The 9,190-nt window shown below is 39.5% G+C and overlaps 1 pseudogene; it reads left to right on the forward strand.

Annotated features, from left to right (window-relative positions):
* Window positions 1-5,515: 5,515 nt before the first annotated feature.
* LOC120238289 lies at window positions 5,516-6,391 on the forward strand (annotated as a pseudogene).
* Window positions 6,392-9,190: the final 2,799 nt, after the last annotated feature.

Consider the following 9,190-nt stretch of genomic DNA (forward strand, 5'->3'; position numbering starts at 1 on the left):
CACTCTTTCTCTGCAGAAAAAAAAATGGGCAGAGGATTTGAATTTTCAGTCTTTTCCCTTCTTCCTTTCTCACCAGTTTCTGAAGGAAGAGAGAAGTAAAAATATATTCCTCAACTGCTAATAGGAATTATGCTATTGTAGAGGCCAAGGTCAGATTGCCCCACAACAGGTCACCTTGGCATGTAGATTATTTTGTCAATGTAATTCTTAATCAAGTTAGAAGAATTTTGAACAGTGGAAAATTCCTTCCTCCCCAATACCATCCTTCACTTCCATTCCTGGCCCCCCCCCAAAGGCAGAAATGTCTATACTTGGGTTTAGTTTAAAATTTTTAATGTTCTACATGATTTTTCATATTTCTTTGTTCTAATGTTATGGAATCTGGTCTGGGTCACCTGACAGAAGAACTTGGAGATCTAGGGAGGCAGGAGGTTTATTTTACACCAGTGGGCTCAGAGGAGATCACTCTTTAGAGGTCTGAGTCTCATGCATAAGCAGAGGGAACAATTTATTGTCTGTTACTTCTACATTCCTCTACATTCCTCATTGGTAGTAATTTGGTGTGTGACAAGCAGGGTGGGAAGAAGAGCCCAGAAGGGGTGTCTTCCATCAGGGACAGGAATTCCCCTATCAGTCCCGTCAGCCATCTTATAACAGATTTTTTCCCTATCACTAAGATATCTATTTTATTTATGTCTTACCTAAAAATTGAAATATCTTTTATTTGCCATCAAGTGATGATATACTACTTTTATAAAAAATTAGCAAAGATTTTTGGTTTTGTATGACCAGAGGAGTTAACAAATATGTTGTCAATAGCTAGCTGAATAATAAATGGGACTGATAACTATATTCAAGGCTCAATTCTAACCTAAATTTGGAGTCTGAATGTTCTTAAATTGTCGTCAAAAAATGTGTATCCAAAGAGCACAGAGATAGAGCTATAGAAAGTATAAATCATGTAAAGTCAGTAATAGCCACTGAGGAATGACCACATATAGATAAAGCTGTCTTTCTTATTGTCACTAATACAAGTGCAAAATAACTGCCTGTCACATACCAGGAAATGCTGTCAAAAGATTAGAGAAATTATCAGAGTTCTGGAATAGATCATAGAATTTTCTAGGCTAGGGGAGGGTGGTGTGACTCATCCATGCTTCATGAAGGACTCACAGTAAGATGTTGACCATCAATCTGTCAAGTCTCATGCTGACTTTTAGGAGGAGTTATTTATATTCCCTCAAAATAGAATTCAGTTAAGGAATGCAGCAGAGCCTATGAGTTTAACCAAATAGGTAACATAGTCAAAACCCTGGAATTCAGGAGCACATGTTCTGGACATTACCATGTCTCCATGAGGATCTGCAGAGAATATGCATATCGAAAATATGAGAAAGTCCTGACTCATATGTCAATTACAATACTGAAGAGAAAAAAAGGTAATTATGTAGATGAATTGAATTGTATCAGTTGCTTAGGCTGCCATAAAAACTATCACAGACGGGGTGGCTTAAACAGCAGAAATTTAGTTTCTGACAATCCTGGAGACTGGCAGTCCAGGATCAAAGTGCTTGTTTGCAGATGACTTCCTTTTTGCTGTGTCCTCACATGGCCTTTTCTCCATATGTACTCACCTCTGGTGTCTCTCTGCATGTCCAAATTTCTTCTTCTTATAAGGACACCCGTCATATTTGATTAAGGTTCCCATTTTAATAACCCCATTTAAACTTAATCACTTCTTTAAAGGCTCTTTCTCCAAATGCAATCACATTCTCAGGTACTGGGATTCAACACATGAATTTTGAGAGGACACAATTCAGCTCATAATATGTATGTACTGAAAGTCAGTAGGGATTGTAAGGTGTTTTTTAAAATTTTTATATATTTTTTAAGTAAGCTCTACACCCTACATGGGGCTTGATCTCATGACCTCAAAAGACGAGTCTCATGCTCTACCAAATGAACCAACTAGCTGTCCCTGAAGTCAGTGGGGAAAAAGTGTAATAAACTACTACATGTATATAATAAACTGTGTCCCTCATACTATTTCCCTCAAGTTTTATATAAACTCTTTTTCCTAGAGTCTAAGGTGTCAACAAATGTAACATTTCACTTCAAGATAATTACTTGAAGTTAATTATAGAAACTTTAGAAAACAGAGACAAATTTAAAGGATAAAACCCTACCCCATTTCCTTTAAACCTTTCTCTATTTTCCAAAATTTTCTATAATAAACATGTATTGATTTTATAATAAAAGTTATATTTTAAATAAATGAAATGAAATATACTTAAGATCTATTCTCTATGGGGAAAAAGAGCAGCCAAATGACAACCGGTTCTCTCTCCTCCTATTTTTCAAAAAAAAATTTTTTTTTAATGTTTATTTATTTTTGAAACGGGAGAGACAGAGCACGAGCTGGAGAGGGGCAGAGAGAGAGGGAGACACAGAATCTGAGGCAGGCTCCAGGCTCTGAGCTGTCAGCACAGAGCCTGACGCGGGGCTCGAACCCACAAACTGTGAGATCATGACCTGAGCTGACGTCGGATGCTTAACTGACTGAGCCACCCAGGCGCCCCTCTCCTCCTATTTATCTACTTTCAATTGAGCTACAATTTGAAGGAAAGAAATTACATTATTTCAGGGTTTTGAGAATTAAAAACAGCCATACAGCATCATAGGATTAAGAACAAAGTGTCTCAGCCTCATGATTTTACTGTTCAACTGTCTGTAATAAAGTGACTTTACTATTTTAAGAAACTCTTGCTCAAGAAATAAAATTGCAAATAACTTTATACTTTTAGGAATTTCCTGAAAAGTAATAAACTAATAACAATACTGAGCTCAACTCAGTGTATCAACTCTGAGACTTGCTCTGAAACTCTCCCCTCACTGTAAACTATTTAGTTTATGTAACTAAACTATTTTATGTAAACATAAACAATTATGTCCCAACTTCACCAATCCTAATCAAGCCCTCCCCTTCACCCCCAAAACCCCTGACTCTCTCCTTCATCCCCCTCACTCCTGCATTGCAAGGTCCACCTTAAACCATATCCTAAAAAAAACCTCATATATATCCTGCCTTTGCCCTCCCCACTCTGAAACACTGCCAAGACTCTTCGAAATGGTATTCTCCTTTTCCATTGTAAGCAATAAAACTCAGCTTTGTTTTATCAAGAGGTTCTTTTGGTGGTATTTTTGGGGAGACAGTGCTCAAGATTCATAAGATGCTTGAGAAGTTGCCCAGTTCTACTATCCATTATGCTTGAGTCCCTCATACATTATCTCTAACAAGCGACATTCTGGTTTCTTCTTGAATACTCCTAGGGCCTGGGGTCTCACTATCTCCCAAGTCATCCTTTAGACAGTGACATATTTGTGGAGTCATTCAGGTGTTTAATAGGGAGTAATAATATGATGGCAATAAGTATCATTTGAGTGAATGAAAGGATGGATAGTACATTTCAGTTTTATTACTCTTTCCAGTTAGCTGAGAAAACTATGGTTAACAATTTTATCCTCTTTCTTTTGTGTCTCTGTGTCTGATTAATGTATTCTCTGTGTAAAAAAGAAAGTGTGTGTGTGTGTGTGTGTGTGTGTGTGTGTAGAAGAGTGTTGGAAACTCCAAAAGTAAGTACAGGAAAAAATAAATCTTTGAAATGTAAAAAAAAAGCTTAAGTAATAAAGAAAATTTTAGAAAATACATTTAACTTTACTTTCAAAGCTTTATAATTATGTGCTATAGATTTCTGACTTCTTTGTTATACTCTTTCTAAGTTCAGTTTGAATTATGAAGATGTAGTCTCAACTGGTAATAATTCAAAAAATTAATAAAACTAAGTTGTGAAAAAAGAGAAGGAAAAAATATGAGGAGTTCCTCCAAATGTATTAATTAGGAAAAATACAAACTTCTGACACATCAACAAGGAGAATAGCATGGCTGATTATCATCATTTCAATGCAGAAATCAGACACATTTGCCAAAAGCTACCGCCAATAAACCAACTGAAAATAAAATTGAAAACCTTTTATTAAGTTCTACTTACCAATGAAAACCACTTACTAGTCTAATTGCTTCAAGGAGGAAAAAAAAATGTAAGAAAAAGTCCGAATTAATAGGAAGTTAGTAATCAGTATACGAAGAAAGATGTATATGCATGTCAGGAGGAGTGTCCTCCAGCACTAACTCCAACACCAGTTTTCTGATTCTCTGAACATCAACTTAGTATCCTTAAATCCTTCAGTCCTCCACAAGACTACCTCTGCTTCAGATACAAATACAACTTATACTTCCAACCAACTTCTTCAAATTAAAAGTTCTCATAATTCCCCTCCTAAGGTTTGACACTTTGCTAGAATGTCTCACAGGTCCCAGGGAAACACTTTACTTACATTCACCAGTTTATTATAAAGGATACAACTCAAGAACAGTAGATGGAAGAGACGCAGAGGTCAAGGTATGGGTTAGGGCCACACTTGCAACCTCCGTGCTTTCTTTTGACTTGCCACTCTCCCAGCACATCATATGTTTACCATCCAGAAGCACATCAAATCTTGTGATTCAAAAGTTTTTACAGACTTCATGACCAGCCCTGCTTCCCACCTTGGAGACTGGTGAGTTGGACTAAAAGTTCCAACCCTCTAATAACTTGTTTTTTCTGGTGACCAGCCATCTCCTCATCCCACCCTAAGTCACCTACTAATATAAATTCCATGCATATCCACAGGGACTTATGAATAACAATTCACTTCTATCACTCAAGGATTTCAAGGAGTTAGGAGCTCTGCTGTCCACCTCCACCCTCCACTACACATGGTGTGCATAAAGCCTACATGCCTGGAATAGTCCCTGGGTGCCCTGGAGGGCAACCAAGGGTCTAATCTCCCTCTGAATATTGACTTCACACAATCCCTTCTGTTTTCAATATCAGACCTTAATTCTTAGTATCTCTGAAATGTAAGACTTCCAGGGATTCTGGAGGGAAAACAGGTTCATTTCTTGATTCTCAGCTAGTCTTTAGCTTATTTTGACCAACAGAATATGGTAGAAGTAACACTGTGTGACTTCGGAGCTTCAGTCTCAGGAGATATTGCAGCTTCTGCTCTCTTCCTCTCGGAACCCAGCCCTGACACTGCCACGTAAGGAGATTAGCATGACCTACTGGAGGAAGAAAGGCCACTTAGAGGAGAACTGAGGCCCCAGTTAACTGCCAGATATGGGAATAAGGTCATCAAGAACCAACTATTCCATAGCCAACCTGCCAACTGATCACAAATGTGTGACCGAGCCCAGACAAACCCATGTGGAGCAGAGAAAAAACACAACAGCTAAGTCCTACAGAATTGTAAAAAAGTGCCAACCCACAGAATTGTAAAAAAATAAATGGTTATTTTAAAATACCAGGCGATTTATAGTAAAAGTTAACTGATACAGCCTTTCTGCGCTACCCAGGGAGGGGTCCATACAGTGTTGTTTTGTGTTCCTTTCATAAGTTAAAGGGAAACTTTCACAATGTCTGGAGACCTTGATGTCCTATAAATGAAGGAAAAGGATGTCCTCAAATTACTTGCAGCAGGAACTCACTTAGGTAGCACCAATCTTGACTTCCAAATGGAACAGTACGTCTACAGAAGGAAGTGATGGCATTTACATCATAAATCTGAAAGGAACCTGGGAGAAGCTTCTGCTGGCAGCTCGAGCCATTGCTGCCCTTGAAAACCTAGATGATGTCAGTGTCATATGATACAGGAACACTGGCCAGAAAGCTGTGCTGAAGTTTGCTTCTTCCACTAGAGCCCCTCCTATTGCAGGCCACTTCACTCCTGGAACCTTTGCTAACCAGATACAGGCGGCCTTCTGGAAGCCAAGACTTCTGGTGGTTACTGAGTTAGGGCTGACCACCCACAGAGGTGTTTAATGTTCACCTGTCCATCATTGCTTTGTGTAACCCAGACTCTCCTCTGCACTATGTGGACACTGCCATCCCACGCAACAGCAAGGGAGCTCACTTAGTGGGTCTGATGTGGTGGATACTGGCCCGGGGAAGTTCTGAGCATGTGCGGTACCGTTTCCTGTGAACACCCATAGGAAGTCATGCGTGATCTCTACTTCTACAGAGATCCTAAAGAGATTGAAAAGGAAGAGCAGGCCAATGCTGAAAAGGCTATGACTAAGGAGGAATTTCCAGGTAAAAGGACTGCTCCCGCTCCTGAGTTCATTCCTACTCACCCTGAAGTTGAAGACTGGTCTGAAGGTGTGCAGGTGCCCTCTGGGCCTATTCAGTTCCCAGCTGAAGACTGGGGTGTTCAGCCTGCCAATGAAGACTGGGCTGCAGCTCCCACTGTTCAGGCCATAGTCATAGTCAAAAGGGAGACAAGAAGAATCTGAACCTTGCTGGGTTCCCCTCAATTTATAGCACTCATTCCTTAACCTGTCATATTCCAATTTTCCTTGATTTCCCACTCTTTATCAAACCTACCACAAAAGTACATAAGTCTGGCTATTTCTCTGGGTCCTTATCTCCTTATGAAGGCTCCCATACCACATCAAACTTACATTAAGTAAATTTGTAAGCATTTCTTCTTTTTTTTAAAGTTTCCTAGTCCAATACAACAGAATTGAATTGCTTCTGTTACCTCAACTAGACTCTCAATTTTGTAAAGTTATAGACCCTCTAGGTTATCTGCCTGCTTTCCAACCCTCTGTGTCCTTTCTAGCAGAGTCTGTTTTCCATATAAAGACTGAAAATGACAAATCTTCACTGCCCTAACTCTGCTGTACTTAGGACAGGGGCATGTGACCCCGTTCTGGTCCCATTCTTCTGGAAAGTACTAATTTTTGTGGTTGTTTTAGTAGGCAGCTTACTTGGGTGGAACCAAACTTCAAAGTTTATCTTCCCTGCAGTGGGTGTAAATAATAAATGTGTTCATCTTTGTTTATACGCTAATGAAAAATGCCCATTATGTACCATATGTAAAACAGATAAAACTATTGATTTTTCCTATATATAAAAGTAAATATTGTTAGTGATCAATTGTCTTCACTTGGATTGACTTTACAAATTTGGAGTCTTGCTCAACATTTTATCATCAATAGCAGTTTGGGAAAGCATGACCACTTAGTAAGTTTTTAAAATAAACTTTTCTGGGGTCTCTGGGTGGCTCAGTCAGTTAAGCATACGACTTCAGCTCAGGTCATGATCTCATCATTCGTGGGTTCGAGCCCCGTGTCGGGCTCTGTGCTGACAGCTAGCTCAGAGCCTGGAGCCTGTTTTGGATTCTGTCTCCCTCTCTCTCTGACCCTCCTTGTTCACGCTGTCTCTCTCTCTGAGAGAGAAGAGACTCTCACCTGAGCCGAAGCTGGACACTTAACTAAGTGAGCCACCCAGGCATCCCTAAAATAAACTTTATACAATGAGTAATGTATACAGTTAATGGAGACATTCTCTCTGCAATTTAATTGGGAAAGAATATTTTCCAGGTCAAAATTTAGGATACAATAAATCTTATCCAGCAGACCTATCAGAAAAACAAAGTATTCTATATGATTCTTTTCAATAGCCAGAAATCAATAAATCCAAAAAGGCAGCTATAAGAAGAGCAATACACATGGTAGAAATAGCAGAATGTGAACCAACCTGTTAGAGGCATCTTCCTCTCATTTTACAACAATTCAAATGTAATTATTCATTAATAATATTCTTGGGGGGGTACCTGGGTGGCTCAGTCATTTGGGCATCTGACAGGCTCAGGTCATGATCTCATGGTTCATGAGTTTGAGCCCCACATCGGGTTCTGTGCTGACAGCTTAGAGCCTGGAATCTGTTTCAGATTCTATGTCTCTCTTTTTCTTCCCGCGCCCCCCCTCAAAATAAATAAGTGTTAAAAAGTTAAAAAATAATTTAAAAATAATATTCATGAGATTATGACAATAGACGCACATTTTACATGAGCAGCCATACTGAATAAAGTAACAAACACTGTGAGAGTGAAGAGTAAAAGTCAAAAGTAGAGCACATTTGTTTTGGGCTCTGCAAGTTGCTGACATTCCTGAGGTGATGGTGATAGAACCCCAACTTTCCTGGCCTGTACGATGATGAATCAGTGCTAACCAAATGACAGATGACCTTTTCTACACGGCTTCCACTTATTGTTTTTGCAGCTGGTTAAACAGCTGTGTCATAACACCAGCCACTGTGAATCCACAGGAAAGTGATTATAGGCAAGGGGGAAATGTCTTTCTTGGAAATCTAAACTAGTTTGTCTGTATGAATGAGAACCCTTGATGAGAAGACTTTAAACACTATAGTTGTCTGATGATGCAGTGTCAGAGTGGGGCTCTTTATAGAAACCATGCATTATTTATCTGACACCTGGAAATATGTGTAACACAAGCTTCTGAAAGTTTCTTCCAGTTGATCGAAGTTTTGTCCACAAAATAATAATTTCGCAGTCTATACATTCAGCTTCTCTCTCATCTCTTGATACCTGGGAAATGACTACAGTTCACAGATGTATTTTATTCAATTTGCAAGTGTTTAAGACAAATGAAACAATATTTTATTTTATTATTTTTTTAACATTTATTCAGTCTTGAGAAACAGAGAGAGACAGAGTATGAGTGGGGGAGGAGCAGAGAGAGTGGGAGACATAGAATCCAAAGCAGGGTCCAGGTTCCCAGCTGTCAGCACAGAGCCAGATGTGAGGGTCAAACCCACAGACCGTGAAATCATGACCTGAGCTGAAGTTGGATGCTTAGCTGACTGAGCCACCCAGGTGCCCCAACCATATTTTAAAATATGGAGAGTTTTTGGGGGCACCTGAGTGGCTCAGTTGCTTAAGTGTCTAACTCTTGATCATGATCTTAGATTAATGAGATCAAGCCCCATGTCGGGCTCTACACTGGCAGCGTGGAGCCTGCTTGGGACTCTCCCCCTCTCTCTGCCCCTCCCCTGCTTGCATTCTGTCTCTCTCAAAATAAACAAATAAACTTAAAAAAATTAAAATATGGGGAGTTTTCTCTCAAAAATTCTTTAGAAATAGAAATAAAAACCCAGATTTCCATCTTCTCTTGAAACTAGAAGAATCTGGCCAGCCAGCATTGAAAGCCTGCATGAGAACACTGAGGTGAGTTGAGTATTTGTGGCTCCTGGAGGACCTATGCTCCCCATTCACTTTCTTGACCTGC

Source organism: Hyaena hyaena, unplaced genomic scaffold, assembly GCF_003009895.1.
Source record: "Hyaena hyaena isolate Hyena2069 unplaced genomic scaffold, ASM300989v1 scaffold_203, whole genome shotgun sequence".
Lineage (NCBI taxonomy): Eukaryota > Metazoa > Chordata > Mammalia > Carnivora > Hyaenidae > Hyaena > Hyaena hyaena.